The sequence below is a fragment of the Mastomys coucha genome, unplaced genomic scaffold (genome assembly GCF_008632895.1).
Source record: "Mastomys coucha isolate ucsf_1 unplaced genomic scaffold, UCSF_Mcou_1 pScaffold15, whole genome shotgun sequence".
Taxonomy (NCBI): Eukaryota; Metazoa; Chordata; class Mammalia; order Rodentia; family Muridae; genus Mastomys; species Mastomys coucha.
In genome coordinates, this window is record NW_022196897.1 from 124,380,537 (window position 1) to 124,397,469 (window position 16,933).

Here is a 16,933-nt window from a genome sequence, read left to right on the forward strand (position 1 = left end):
GCAGCTAAGGTCGCTGATCCACCTCTGCCACTTGGAAGCTGAGAGGATCCTGTCCCTGCCACCTGGAGGCTCCCCTGCTACTCTTGGGGTCTGTGCCTCCCTGCTGGCTGCTCCCGGCTTAGGAACTCACCAGAGAGAAGATGGCAGCTCTCACTGAGACTTTGATTTTTAAGAATACAATGTTTCAGGCTGATGTGGCCCAGGGAGACAAATGTCACAGTAAATAACGTATACCCTCCACCAGTACACTGAGCACCAAGCTCGGCCTCGAGGCACTTTTCTCTTACAATGCTCAAGAGGAAGTTCTCAGCTCAGAACAGCCACTTTACAAGATGGATTGGGAAATACTTCTATTACTGCTGCCTGAGTTCTTGCATTGCACTCCTTGGCAGTGCCAAACTGGAGATGCGCTTTGGGGTTCATGGTTGGTACAGAATGCAAGTATTATGAGTTTTGGATTTATCCTGGCATCACCCCAATTCTCTGGGTCAGAACTGTAGGGAGAAACTGTGTGGTATGTGCATGTGTGTGTGTACCATAAAGTGTTCTCAAACAAGAGATGTTATATATATATATATATATATATATATATATATATATATATATATATATATATATATAATATTATATTATATATTAAATAATAAATTGATAATTAAATAATATATATTACTATTCTCTCTGGTTTATGAACACTTTATGACCTTCTACTCTGATATACTTAATTGCTTCTGTGGTTGATTTGCATGGCTTTCTATTTCTAGTTTCAAGATGAGAATTTAAACTTTCCAACTCTGATTTCAAAATTGAACCCTAAAAATTAAATGTTTCCCTTATGCCTCTGTCTGAAAGACAGGAACATGTGCACTGTTCACTTCACTGTTCTCTTTGTACTATCCTCTCTGCTCTTTCAAACAGCTAAGTGTGAATTACATCGGATCAGTTTTCTAGTGCTGCACAGTGTTGTAAAACAAGCATTGTCCCATGCTACCACCTTAACGTAATGAACATGTACTTAGTGCTCAGTTTTACAGGATAGTGTTTCAAGGTGATACATTCATTATCTATTGTTAGATAACAAATCATCTCCAGACATAGCAACTTAAAGCACTTTTACCATGTCATAGTTTCTGAAGTTCAGAAATCAGGTACAGTTTATCAGGGTCTTCTAGCTCTTAATATACTTGATATATTGACTGAGGCTACAGTGGTGTCAGTGTGGGTCCGAGGGAGAAACCACAATTTCCAATGCTTCCTCAAATTTGCCTGGAAACATCAGTTCCTTAGCATATGTAAAATGAATGAAGGAATGAATGAGTGAATGAATGAATCAATGAATGAATTAGTAAAGGATTATGTGACAAAGGAACTTCAGAAATTACGTTGTTTGTTTTGTGTCTGCCATCCATTGTTCCACATAGGGCCTGCACCTAACAATGGTTTGTATATTCCGTGAGGCTGCTGAAGAAAACTAATACTTTTGCAACTGTATATCAATTGTGGACAGTTTCTTAGTTACATATGGGTTCTTGTGTCCACTTTAGACACAGAGCTGGGACCTCATCTGGCTGAAAGTTGTGTAGTTTTGGCTTGTGAATCAACCCAGTTGTATATGAAACAACTTGATGTTCTCTAACACCTCTGGCTCTTACAATCATTCTACCCCCTTTTCCTCATGATTTCTTAAGTTCTTGAAGTGGATGGGTGGGAGTTGTTGGAGACATTTCATTTGGGATTGAATATCCCATGGTTTCTCTCATTCTTTGCCCATTATTATCTAGTTGTGGGTTTCATTGCCTTCTACAGGAAAAAAAAAACTTTTCTGATGATGACTAAAAGAGATCCTGATATATCAATATAGCAGGATGCTATATTGCACAGCATTTTATTGCTGTGTTTTTTCTGCAAACATTATTAAGTTTTCTTCTAGGCTCCTAACCTATGTAGTCTCGGGTTCTTGGCCAACAAAATAGTGCCAACGTAGCAGTGCCAGGGATAGGTTCTATCTTGCAGAATGGACCTCAAATACAATCAGATGCTAGTTGCTTGCTCCCAGCTTTTTGACACTATCGATCTACCATATCTTGTAGAAAGTGAGCCACTATAGATCAAAGGATTTGTATCTGGGTCGGTGTTTATCTCTCTCCATTGGTAGCATGCAGAGTACCTTCTAAGACGGCAAACACTAGTTAAGTCAAGATACAGACTGTAGGTAGCCACCAGTTTGAGTTCTTCATGTTCAATAACATGCATAATTGCTGTCGTCAGCAATAGGCTGCTACCATGAGTTTGTGGAGAGAAACCAAAAGGTTTGGCAATAGCCTGAGTTGTTGTGGAATCTGTATAAGGCCCATATGACCAATAATTCAATAAGATCTAACCCACTCCTGAAACTAGAGGTTATATTTGGTGACAAAAGTGATGCCTAGTTGGGGCTTTGTCTCTCCTGTCATTTGATAATTCCATTTAGATTTCTTTCATATGTGTATACATTTGTATACATTTTACAACACTTCTACTGTAGTAGGCTTACATCTAACCCCAAACATAGCCCTTAGTTTTAGCCCTCCCTCTGTGTATTCTCCCTTACTCTCCTATTCCCTCATCTTTATTATGTTGAAGTACGGCCCTTGTGTCCAAAGCCTCTCCAAGACTTTGGTATGAAGGGCTACTGGATTTTTTCCAAAAGCTTTCCTCATCCAATAAGATGAACATGAGGTTTTATTCTTTCAGACTGTGTATATTGTGGATTGCATTTATGAATTTACATATGTTGTTCAATACTTATATATCTGGTATGAAGCCTACTTGATCATTGATAATCTTTTTTGATATGCTCTTGGATTAAGTTTGCAAGTATTTTATTGAGAAATTTTAATCTGTTTTCCAAAGGGAAACTTGTCTAAAATTATTTTTCTTTGTTGGCTTTTAATATGCCTGAAGCATCAGAGTAATCCCGGTCTTACAAAAAGATGTGGGCACTTTTTCTTCTGTTCCTGTTTTATGAAATAATTTGAAAGGTATTGGCATTAATTCTTCTTTGAAAGTCTTGTAGAATTCTATACAAATACTATCTTGCGCTGCCCTGTTCCACCTTTGTTGAGAGATTTTAATTATATTTTTCTATTTCATAAGGATACTCTTTGGATTGGCTGGCCTGAGATTATTTCTTGAGTTTTCTTGGGTGTTGATAACCTCTTTGGGTCAAAGTTTTCCTGTAGTACCTTCTGTTAAGATGGATTTGTAGATAGGTACTGCTTAAATTTCTCTTCTGATTGAAAAATTTTCTAGATATAGTAGTCTTTGCTGTCATAGGTGTTCTCTTACATAGAGCAACTGTCCCTGCCCTTATGACTCTTAGTTTAAAAAAGTCAGATATCATGCTAGTAGGTCTGCTTTTGTGGTCATTTTCCCTTGCAGCTTTTAATATTCTTACTTTGTCTGGTATATTTAGTGTTTTGATTATTATGTGTCTTAAGGAATTTCCTTTTGGCCCAGTCTGTAAGTGCTCTGTACGGTTCTTGTACCATTGTAGGCACCTTCTGTAAATTGGATATATTTTCTTCTATGATTTTGTTGAAAATTTATCCTTTGCCTTTGACCTTCCTCTGTTTCAATTACTTGTAAGTTTTTTTTTCTTTCTTTTCATAGTGTTTCAGTTTTTCTGGATGTTTTGCGCCAGGAATTTTTTAGGTTTAACATTTTCATTGACTGAAATATTTATTCAATCAAATTTGCTATCAATAACTGAGATTATTTCTTCCATCCGTCTCTTATTTTCTGTTTGTGAAGCTTACCTCTATGTTTTTTGTTTGACTGCCTAAATTTTTCATTTCCATTACTTGAGTTTGGGATTTCTTCAGTGACTATTTCTATTTTCATAGCTTCAACTGTGTTCTTCATATAATTTAACTGTTTGTATGTGTTTTCATAGATTTGTTTGTTTGTTTGTTTGTTTCAAGACAGGGTTTCTCTGTATAGCCCTGGCTGTCCTGAAATTCACTTTGTAGACCAGGCTGGCCTCAATCTCAGAAATATGCCTGCCTCTGCCTCTCAAGTGATGGGATTAAAGGCGTGTGCCATCACTGCCCGGCCACAGATTTATTAATGGTTTTATTCACATCCTCTTCAAGGCCCTTAAGCATATCCATAATAGGTGTTTTTGGAGTCCTTGTCTTGTGTTTTAAGTATATTGAATTTCTCAAGACCTACTTAGTAAGGTTGCTGGTTTCTAGTGGAGATGAATTGTCTGAGCTGTAATTGATTTTGTTCTCATAATAGTGCTTCACAGCCATACGGTGATAGAAAATACTATTTCCACACCAACTCAAGAAAACAGTGATTTCTTGGATTCCTTGCATCAGTTTCAAACATGCACAATGGTAGTAAATCCCACACACAGCTGGCTTCTATATACCAGATGTCAGGTTAATCAGCATGTTTTGCACTTTTGCTTAGTGTCAATTTACTGAAGTGAGACCTTCATCCTTCAAAGCTCTTTGCATACTCAGAGAGGATTTCTTGAAGCCATGTAGCTAGCTACATATGGCAATTATCTTAAGAAATATGTATACTAGGACTGGAGAGATTGCTCATCTGTTAATGGTTAGGCTCACAACAAAAAATATAAGTAATGTATTCTCAAAGAAAAATTGATTATCTATTAATTTGAATACATAGATATCACTGTTTGATCTTATTCAGCTACCCTTCATGCTGACTACCACTCTGGAAGGTAAGTTAAATTTTCCTTCCTTTTTGTCCCCCAGTTCCTCTCCTTACCTCTATTATTACTTACTTCCTCTTTCTTTCTTTCAGTTTCACTCTTATTTTCCTATAAGTTATCTGCTGATTATACTTTGACTACCAAGGGCAGAACCTAGAGGCAGAACATCAAGTCATTACAAAACCAGAAATCTCCAAAAAACTCAAATCAGACCCTTCAGCTCTTATCGCACAGCTACTTCTATCACAGGTTTCTCCTTTTTCTACTGAGGTGATGGAATTTGTCAGGGCTGCCTGCCACTTTTTCTTACAGACATACAAAGCTGGTGAACATCTATGTCAGTGGAAATTAGGGATGTCGCTATCTTCCCTAAAGGTTATCTTTACTGAGTTTGGAAAGTGATAGATGCAACATCTCCTGGGAGATGTCATAATGACCTCTACCTATTACAGTTTCTGAGGAATCCCACAATTCCTTTTAAATTGGGTGCAACTTCACCATTCCTACTTTTTTTTTTAAAACTAAGGCAGAGTTTCCATAGAAGAACCCTTTTATCTTTGGAGGCTAGACCCTAAATCAAAGGATAATTTAAGAGACAGCCTTTTAGTTATAGTGAGCTGAGTAACAGTGAGAGGGTCTTGAGCAGAGAAAGGCACACTCTGTTAGGATTTTTGAAGATCACCTCACTGCTCCCTGAAACATGACCAAAGAGAATAATAGAACTAGAAAGGTGAGCCAGAAGGCTTATGCACTAAAATGGGTGAGCAATCATAATTTGTATCCAGGTGCCAAAGGCGAGGATGATAAGAAGAGATCCCTTTCCAGATGCTTTTAGAAGAGTGAGCTTCCAAAGCTTGTGGCTAACTATTACAGGGTATAGGGGAGGTAGCACTTAGATTTAGGTCCTTTTTCAGATCCTGAAAATAGATGATATGATTCTATGCAGAGAAAATGTCAGTATTGGTGTATGTTGGGGAGAGTTATAAACTTTAAAAATAACAATTAATATTAAACAAAGGCACAAAACTTTCTACCCTTTCCCCAATTTGTTGGTTCTCAGATCAGCCTGTTTAGCAGTACTGGAAAGGTAGATTGACGTTTACCAGGGTTCTCCCATGCCAATGATATACATAAATCTCCAGTTGGATCAAGGTGATGATGTCCTTATATCTCAGCAGGTAATTACAATGTGGAGCAAAGGTGAGCTCACGGCAGTGTTGGTCTCTGTATATGGGAGATGTTGTGCAGCCATTTATTATGAGATAAAACATTCATTCCACAGGGAAGCTTATGAAAACATGGGATATTGTAAGAGGAGATGAAACACTCCATTCTATGGGGAAGCTTTTTAAGTTTGGGAAGTAAATAACTCAGTATTTTCAGAAAGTACCTGAAGCTGACTAGTTCCAAGAAGCACAGTTTTGTGACAGTCTTTTATGCAACCCAACTGGTCCTTGTCTCTGTTGAGAGGCTTGGTTAATCTGAGAGAGTCTAGCCTAACTTTTGACCTGAATGCTGGTGCTTTAGGATCATATCATGGAGCTTTCAAGGCAAACATGTTACCAGTGAAGCCATCTTCCCAGTCCTTTGATTATTTTTGTACAATCACATAAAATATCTAAGACAGAGAAGAGTGGTATGTAACATAGGTGTATGGGTAACTTCTGCTGTGTGTGTGTGTGTGTGTGTGTGTGTGTGTGTGTGTGTACACATTGTTCTGTTTATCTGAACTGGATTTCATTAAAAGAGGTTTAAATATACCTCTAGCTGCACTTTACCTGTGAGCCTCTTTTGTTTGCTTGCTTCCTTTCTTTCTTCCTTCCTCTGTCCCTCCCTCCTTCCTCCCACTCCCTCCTCCTCTTCTCTCTTCCTCTTTGTCTCATACCTTTCTCCCCTTCCTGTGCAGTTCCTGATGCTTTCAGATTAGCTTAAACTGCTGTTATTGCTGGGTTCTGAGTGATGAAATAAGTTCTAAAGTGTTTGAGTAGTGCCCAGCAACTTCATAATAGATATTATCATGAAAATTCAGACCACAACAGAACCACATCAGGCTCCATGATGGGAGGATGCCCAGACATTATAAATACTATCTATCTGAAGGTAAAAATGTATGAAACAGGAGCCTTTATTAAGAATACCATGTGCTTCCAGATTGATGTCTAGGAAGGAACTTGGGAATTCTGAATTTACTAATAAAAATATCCATATTCTTTCCAATGAAAGAACAAAATAAAGACACCAGCAGAAGGTCCCACCCACCTCTATGGCTAAGGGAGTATAACTTGACCTTTGTTTTGTGACACAAATCCTGAGGAGACCTGAATAAAATCTACTCATCCCAGATAGCAAACCAAAGAAAGATTAAAGTAAGGACACAGAGTCCAACACCGTGAACTGATGAGTTTTATTGGGATTATTTACAGGAGAGTGTGTGTGGGTTCCCTAAAGGAGCAGAAATGACTCGATGACAGTTGTCCCACCAAAAGCTTATTCTAGTATGGGGACATCTCTTGGGTGGTACCTGAAAAGGTCAGACCAAATCGCTGAGCTGCCTGCAAGTTGGGAATACACTCAAAATTTCAGTAGCATTGCATCTGGGACCATGAGGAATTTTCGTACAGGAATTTTCGAAAGACTGACTGTATATAAATCAAAACAGTCTTGTCACACCCTTCCAATCACCTTTCCATAAGCATAAGGGTTTACTCACACCACAGGTACATCGGTGTCTTTGCCACATTTACTGCTCCGAGAGGACTGATTATTTAACTGGAGAAATAATTTTAGTTAATTAGATGTCTGATTAACCTTGGGGCTTTATGTGTAAGGGCCTTGAAAAGGAAAGATGGTGGTACACAGGAGTCATTCCAAATATCTCTGAAGCTGCATTATTTAGGCACCAATATTTCCTGTTCACCTCTAAGGCCAACACTGAATGAAGGATACATGAAAGGACCGAGGGTGTCACAGGGGACAGATTTATCTAAGCCATGCCCATTAATTCAGAGCCGAGGAGCAGTCCTGAGGTGACTGATTCCTCTGCTAGGTGAAACAGATGCTATCTGTGCCCTTGCCTGTCACTGTACAGGAACTCAGCTTTCAAAGCTAACACCTGCATTTCACTGCCTGAAGACTTCCCCTGGACTAAGACTTTCACTTTGTAAGCTCTTGTAACAGCCTTAATTTCCATCTCCTATCAGCAAGCATACCTCCAACTGGAACTGATGGGAATGAGTTTTCTGCATTGTTAGTACGATCATTCAGAGGCATATTCAACATTGAGCTTCGAGATATCCCCATTGAGAGGGGAACACAGTTGCCTGCCATTGGTGAAATATATTTTTCTGGCTGCTGTTTTTTTCCTTCCTCACATTCCCATAACTATATCAATGTGTTTGTCTCTCACATAAACTATTTACATTGAAATCCTTACTAACTCCAGCCTTTAAGAAAACAGGAAAGAGTAACCTCTACAGCTCCAAGCTACAATTTATGAACAGAGGTCAAGTTAGAAAAGCACTGAGAGCCATGAATGTGTTTGCAAAACTTGTGTATACTGTATAATTCATCTCAATGATGACTAGAGAAATTTGCCTGTCTGCTAGAGGAGGGGCCAAGAGTGACCATGTAAAGAGAAAACAGATGCATCCAGCCTGAGGCTTCACACATCTGCTGGATGAGCAACGACTATAATTTTCCAGGAGGAGACAATAAAGAAATTCACATAAAACTTTTTATTGTGTAAGTGACACTAGTTATTATAGTCAGCAATCAGAAAGCTACCCCGAGGACAGAACTTTTCTGCCTATTAATGTAGAGAGAATGGCTAGCCTGCTTCCCAAGTCTCCAAATGTAACATTAGAGATGTTAGGATCCGTTCCAAAAAGAGTTATACGACCAGCAAAATACAAGAAAGATGTGTATTACAGGAAAGATAATAAAATAAAGCCTAAGCATTTCAAAGCTCTTGGGGCAAATTGAGTCCATGGGAATTGAAAAATAAAAGGCTTGGGAAAAAATACAGCCTTTGTAACAGATGATGAGACAATAATGTGTATCTATATTTTATGAAGGGTGAGTTTTTCTAAACCCAAATTTGTAGTTGAGGAATTTCCAAATGTACAAAACATTATTTCACAAAAACTTACGGTTTTGGTGTTAATCATCAGATTACACTGTAAAGGTTTCTGATTCAGTGTGATAATAGCCAACAATTGAGTATAAGTATTTAACAAGTTTCTATGTGAAATCCTTTCCTCCTGAATATGTCTTCTAATTTTCCAGTGGTATAGATGTAGACCCTGTAGAGTTAGTATCTATGAAAAAGTTCAGCATACTGTTGTCTTTCAAGTATCTATAAACTAAACTTGAATACAGGTGTAATGTCTCTATAGTAGCACCATAGTATGTAAGAGCTTGAAAAAAACCTAGAGGTCACTCTTACTGCACTATCATCATTAGATCTCTCTCTCTCTCTCTCTCTCTCTCTCTCTCTCTCTCTGTGTGTGTGTGTGTTTGTGTGTGTGTGTGTGTGTGTGTGTTGATACTAGTATGATATATTATTTGGATATATATTATTTGGCCAGTCCAAGTGCTGAAACAAAAGCTTGCATCTGCTTCTGAACTCATCTCCCATGCCCTGATATTAAATATACTGAAACATATTTCTTGTTTGTATTACCATCTAATCAGCAGAGAGGAAAATAGTTCATCAGCCATGTAGGGTCCAGGCTATTGCCATCTACAAGTTTTAAGCACTAGCATTCAGTGGAGATGTTTTAGAAGATGAAGTAAGAAATATATTAAGATTGATGAATCTTAGCCATAGAGTCTCTATTGCAAGGATGCTCACTGCTTTGCAAATGTCAATACATAACATATAAATAATGGGCACAGCTATGTTTTGATAGAACTTTACTTATACAATCAAAAGCTCATGAGAAGAGTGATGCATCCCCTCAGCACAGGGTCTTCATCCATGGACAAAGCACATAGCACATCTGGATCCTGTGAGAGATGTTTTCAGGGTCAATTTCAAATGATTTTTGTACATGATATCCCATGGACTTGCCTAACTACTAGGAACTCTGGGAAATATACTGAAAAAGGAAGGAGAGAAAGGGCTTGTTTTTGATATTCTGTTTTGATCACCTGAGAACTGATGGCCTTTTACAATACAATGATTATAGAAAAGATTCTCTGAGAATCTAAGCAATTAATTTAAAATGTCAGGATAATATGACTCCTCTGGGAATTAGGATATAATTCTTAATCCACAAAGACTTTTTTCTGCAAATTTCAGAGAAGCGTTATGTAAATAATTTCATGAAATCAACTATTTTCTTGAACTTGAGACTCCCCATCCTTCTCCCCAGGTGGATGAAATGTGTAATAATCAATTGAGAATTAAAGGGTTTCTACTAGACTTCTGCTAATAAACCATTTCTGAGTTATGATTTATACAGAAGAGTAATAAATCTCTACCTTTAAAAGTTCATAATTGTTTTCTTAGCTGAACAATGCTCTTTAGCCAATTATCAAATTGAAGAGATTTTATACATCCATAAACTTGACTAAGAAACCAAGTTTTATTTTCCTGCTATTATTTAGAGGTAATTTTTTTTTAATTTATGGTTTTTCTCCATTAAACATGGCAATAGAAAATAGTAATTTTTTCAACCACTTAATGGCAATAAGTAATTATACTTAGCAACAGTAACAATCAAAAGAGCTAAATAACATAAATAAATTTTTATCATACATCCTCACCACAAGAGAAAAGAAAATATTCATATATCCACTATAATTGTTCTGCTATCTACTTGGGGTCACAATATGTAAAAGCCAAAGAAGTAAAATTTAAAGCTCTTGCCTTCATATTCAGGCTTCAGTCTTTGTAATAAGGCAGAGCTGTGCAGATATATCTAAAATTTTAATAAGCAAAAATGAAAAATAAATAGCAGTTGCTTCTGCAGTGCCCTCAAGGTCACCCTGCAATTTTTGATGTTTTTATGATTGATGAAGACTGGGCATGTTATGTATGTCATGAGAGATCATTACTCGAAAGAGAATACTACGTTTAAATTTTCATTTGCTACCTTATTTTGTTTTGGAAGTTGATGCTTTATCTTTTTTAAGTTCCTTTGTGCAGTGGTATTGACTTCTATAAGAGACACTAGTACCAGCAGGCTTATGCTTCTAAAGTATAATGCCTGCAAGAATACCTAGGAAGGTTTGTCATACTATACATCACCAAGATTCTGGAGCAAACCCTGACATGGTACATATGCGGCTGGTTTCTGGTCTCCACTGACATTCCAAATAACATTAAATCTGAGTTCTCAATTGAAGAGCTCACTTAAATTATTGTCTTACTACACAAGGAATGCATTAGCTTGTTAATGTCAGGCTGTCGTGACTGACTGTAGGCTGTGATACTTGAGAGACCAGTTTCCCTCTCTTGTTTATTCAGGCTCCTGTCTCCAGTGCTGCATATCCCACACACTCACGAATGGATTGTGGTGCCCCAGACCATACATTTTGTTTCTCTAAGCTTTACAAAAGTACTCTCTGTTGAAAGTCTGGTAACCTCTTATTGGCTGTCATTGATACATATTGTTTTTTAAATGTATACTATAATTCTACACTTTAATATCCAATCAATTATAGAAGTGATTTAGGATCCAAACTTGATAACAAGGTCCATGTCTGCTTTGCCATATCAAAACCTTCACCAAAGCTGTGAGAGATTTCAGTCTTGTGTGGAATTGAAGCCAGGATAAGTATAGGATGAATGACTTTGGGTATTCCATTCATGGATTCCTCAGATCCTGGGGTTAAGATGGATAAAGCACATTCTGATTTCCCAGAAGGATTTTGTCTACTTGCCTGATGTAGAAACTAGCTTTGTATTAAATTGTCTATAGTACTTCCTTTCTATGTCTCTTTCCTTAATCCCTAATTATCTTCTGGAATAATTTTCAAAATAAACTACCAGCACTCAGACTTTTGGTCTATGTGCTACTCTGGCAAGAAAATCCAAGAATGATGTCACTTAAAGAATGTGGGTTGTTATGGACACTGAAGAATATGTTTATCATGAAAAATGTGGAATGGGTGACAAAAACAATAATGTTGACAAAATACTGAAAGTAAAATAATCTGCTTATGTCAATATAAGCCAATAACAGTAATTCCATCTTTAATCAGGATGTATAGTTATCGGTGAGATGCATGTTGTTAAGTAAAAGGGGAGCCAATAGCTTTGGTTGGCAATCCTCCTTCAGACACATTGAGAAAATAAATGTGTCCACAATCCCTTTGGTTTTAATTACTTTTCTTTCTGATGAGATCAGAATAAATGAAACAACAAGCAACTTAAAGAGGAGAGGGCTTGTTCTGACTGATAGTTAAAGGCAGTAGAGTTTATCCTAAAGAGGAAGCCATGATAAGGGAAGCATGAGAAGACCGACCATGGTGGATCCATAGTCAGGAAGCAGAAAATGATGAGTACTTGGGCTCATCTTGTTTTCTCCATTTTACTTTGTCTGGGTCCCCAGCCAACAGAATGGTACCACCTACAGTTATAGCTACTCTTCCCACCTCAACCCAATTTAGAAATCCCCCTCAAATAGATCCTTAGTGGTTTTTCTCTTAAGTTATTTTAGATCCTGCCAATTGACAAAATTATCCATCATACCTCTGGACAAATTGTTGGCTAAAAATAACTTTAAATATTATGCTTGGCAACTTTCAGCTTCAACAAATGTTATAGCATCTCCTTCAAATTTTAGAACTGTGCCATCTCTCCACCCACCTGGAACCAATTTCTCACTTCATTGAGCAGCTCAGCTTTCCATGTTTCAGCTAAACTCTTAAGTTTGAAGGCTGCCTTACCCTATGTTCTGTATATGAAGGACAAAGTCAGGCTAATATTAGTAACAGCAGGAGTATGACAATTGAGAATTGATAATGAAATACTAATTATCAATCCAGACAATAACTCAATATTAATACTATGTGATATCTATCATTCAAATACTTACACAAATGTTTTCTCAGAAGCTTTTTTGTTTTGAGAGGTACGACCTCAGAAATGTTAAGATATGGTCTATATTACCTTCTTTTTGAGGTACAGTGAATATTAACTTATTAAAGATTCTGAAACATTGAGCTCAAAATAATAAAACTTGATCCACAATTTCTTGACTTACCTGATTTTTGATTTTCTTGAACTTTTAATTTTGTTGTCATTATTATCTTATTTTTATTTTTTGTGTTTGTTTCTCAGGTGATGATAAGGTATCATTGATACCATATTCCAGATTCTGTTCTGGCCTAAAAGTGAAATTCCTTTACTCCTATGGACAGGTAAGGAATGCCTTTTGGGAATTTACCCAGGTGGAATTGACCCTCTATTTGTCTCCTTGTGGCTATATCCCTCTGTTGACTTCTATGCCTCCCTGGGACTCAGAACAGATCCCTGCTACCTCACCACCTTTGGATCTCACTGCCTGTTCTATCTCTAGAGGCAAGCCAGGCACTGTAAAGTAAAGTGATTTCTGCAGTATCCAATGAACTTAGAATTTCAGTTACAATTTCTTAAGTTATTATGTCGAACATGCCTGATATTTTGCTCATCGTAGAAGGCTATCTAATGCTGTGTGACTTTTCTGGAGAATATGTGAATGAGTATCAATTCCTCCAGCACAGGGCACAAATAACAGACCGAAGAAACCATTTGCCTTCAAGTCTAGTTTAGTGAATGAGTGAGTTTATTGGGATTACTCTCAGGAACTTGGATGACTACAAATACAGCTGAATCAAATGGGAGGACCACACTGAAATGAGTATGAGCCAAAAATTGCATCCTTGGAGTTACCTGTACAACCTGTAAGTAAGTCGGATGTGCAACAAGTCCCTCTTCCCTGCACTTTTACATTCTTAGGAAGGAGCCTGGTAAATCTTGTAACATTTTGAGCCTTGTAAGTATCATTTCCTTCCAGAATCCTTTTAGCTTCCTTCCTCTCCCCAGGAAGAAATGTTTCAGTTCAGAGTGTATAGCTATATAACACCTAAGATGTTCAGGTTACTAAATGGATCCCACATGTTTGGAGTAGCCTGGAGTACTGTCGGTAGCCTCTGAAACTGCTTCCCGCTTTATGAGATTAAAACATCTATCATTTAAATTATGTACTTACTTTATACATAGGAATCATGATATGATAAGAAAGACAACCCGCCATTAGCTGAGGAGTTATTAGTATTTGGTAACTACTTAGAGAAGGAAAATTTATTTAAAGTTGTTATCCCTAGTAGCTTGAGCACACGCTAGGCTAAGCTTCATTCCCAAGATTAGTTGGGTGACAACTGGGTATAGTGCAGGGTGGTGCAGAGGGAAAACTCAAGGTTGAATAGGAAGGGATGGGGTAGTATAGAGGGTTGTTATTGAGGGTTGGTGGAGGAGAAGTGAATATATTCAAAATACATTGTATGAAATTCTCAAAATATTAATGCACGTTTTTAAGGAATAATTTAATCCAGTACGTATGAACTCTAAGTTGAACAGCGATAATGCTGAAGAGTTGTTGCAGGACAAGAGTTCACCTAGAAGGTTTGTACATAGGTCAGAACAGACACATCAGCACTGACTTCAAGATGACTTCTTAGAAAGCATTACAGTAGTGAATTCTATATCAGAGGGTAACATGTCAGAAAAAGACAAAATCAATATATGAAATAAAAAAACCCCTAATTAGAGGTTTTCTCGACTTGTCTTTCTCAAATGGTAGTCATTTGTATTTACATGAAATCTGTCTTTCACATAGTCATAACCATCACATACATGTTATAAATTATCATTTTTAATCCCTTAGCCTTCTATTCATACAAGATGGCCAAAGATGTAATAGAGTCCAGATTTGGCTGCCTTCACTCTCAGGGACACAGCAGCAATCCGAGAAATATTTCTTGGATGTGTAAATACAAGTGGGTCATTATTCTAGGAATCATTATTGTAATTCAGTCATCTGTGTGAGCAAGTAAATGAATATATTTGAGAAATACTTTAAGGATAAGTCCATTGTTTTCCTTTATTTTTCTTCTTCCCAATCTTAAGCCCCTTTTCCCTCCAGGTCATGAGTTGTTGAAGATGACTTGGGAATTGTGGTGTACTTCTGTGTGTGTACGTAGTGAGTTTGAGATCAATGGGATGAGAAGAGTGTTACAGAGAAATTACCCCTGAATGTTTGTGGAAACTATGAGTACCTCAGAGAAAACAAATATTCTATATGGTTGTGCCGTTTATCATAAAGAATTGTTAACGTTACACAGGGAATTAATGGATATAAAAAAGAAATGCATTTTTGTACAGACTGACCCATTTTTCTTTTATGCCTTCCATCCTTCCTTCTTCCCCACTCGACAGTCCTTTCATTTGTTGTAATTCTTCTCAATAACACTCACTACAATTTGCTCACTAACTGCATTTGATGTAAACTTACATCAATCACGGACTAAGCAGCAAAGTAGAACATGTGGCAGGTAATTCAATACAGGAAATTTATTATGCTGTCCAATAAGATGCTGGAAGTGATGACCACCTACAGAGGTATGGCACATACAGCTTCAAGGGTATGTGAGCTGCATGCCTGTGTTTACTTGGCAGAATATTTCTTCAAATAGGTCTCAAAAGTCTTCAGGTTTATACTTTCAGTTCTGCATTTTATAAGTGAAGGCCAGTAGGATGATAGAGCATGTCCAAAGATGTGCAATATGTTTTCACCGAATTTTGCTTATTCCATTTGCTTGAATCATTTGTTTAATAAGAGGAGAATTACCGTGAATCTAAAGATAGGAAGCTTAGCATGATGCAAAATAAATTAGAGAAACACAGAGTTGTCTCACAGTACCATGTCTCCTGTTCATGTCAGAAACTTTTGTGAACCTCAAAAAGAAACATCATTGGAAGAAAGATTAAATAAACAAGAATCCTATCATACCCTTCATCCTAATGTATGTCTCTACATTAACCAAATGTTTGATAAAAATGCTCATACAGAAGGAAAGAAAACAATAGGGCAACCTACAAACCCTCTTCCATTCATTCTTTCCTGCATATGAGAAAAACAGAAAGTACAGTGTGGGTAGAATATACCCATCAAGATGTATAATGAAAACTAAGTTCAGTTAGTATTTCAATTATTTTAGAAAGAACAGTGTACATGGAAATACATGATATAAGCAGTGTACTTCCACAGAGAAATGAAATACTGTTATATTTTCATTAAAAAATGTAATAGCATATTATAAAGATATATAATCAAATTTATTACAAAATTTAAATTTTATTTTCTTACTTGAGAACAATATTAAAATCATTTCTAATAGCAAAAGGAAGGAGAAGGACGCAGAGAGAGAGAGAAAGAGAGAGAGAAAGAGAGAGAAAGAGAAACAGAAAGACAGAGAAACTTCAAAAGGATTTACTCCTGTTTTGTGAACAAGAGACTTGATTTTCATTTTGTACTTGTCCAGAAAAATTATGAAGCAAGGAGATCAATATTTAGCATCATCTAAAAGGGTGAAAATGCACAGTGTAAACATGATGTGATTACAGCCGTGGCCAAAGCTAGTAGCTATGATATGCAGTCTGAAAGGAGGAGTCAACTCTTGGGAACTGAGTCAACGTACTGGGTCATTTCTGGGCAGTGAGGTTGGTGAAGGACTTATGGAGTAGTACTATAGTCTGAAGATATCAGAATTAATGCTCTGGAAACTCAATACCCAATGCAGTTGTGTTGAGAAGTAGGCACTGTGGGCAAAAGTGAAGATGGTGGTGGTGGGAGTAATTCCATTAAAGATCAATAAACTAAAGAGGGAGGGACAAAGGGCATTTTTATCCTTCTACTTTCTTTTTATTTATTTATTTATTTATTTATTTATTTTTATTAGATATTTTCTTTATTTACATGTAAATTTCTCCTTTCCCAGTTTCCCCTCCAAAAAACAAAGAAACAAACAAAAACAACAAAAACAAATCCCTGTTGCCTTCCCCCTCCCCATGCCTGCCAACCCACCCTTTCCCATTTATTGGCCCTGGCATTCCCTTACATTGGGGCACAGAACCTTCACAGGGCTGAGGCGAGATCCTCTCTTCCTATTGATGATCAAATTTGCAATCCTCTACTATACACATGCTGCCAGAACAAT

General features: G+C 37.1%; 1 long non-coding RNA gene across 1 annotated transcript in view; it reads left to right on the forward strand.

Annotated features, from left to right (window-relative positions):
- LOC116092385 overlaps nucleotides 1-16,933 on the forward strand; it is a 94,643-nt gene that overhangs the window by 43,710 nt on the left and 34,000 nt on the right. Inside the window, exon 3 of the long non-coding RNA XR_004119240.1 lies at nucleotides 13,017-13,096. This is a non-coding gene — a long non-coding RNA (uncharacterized LOC116092385). The remainder of the gene's footprint in view (nucleotides 1-13,016; nucleotides 13,097-16,933) is intronic.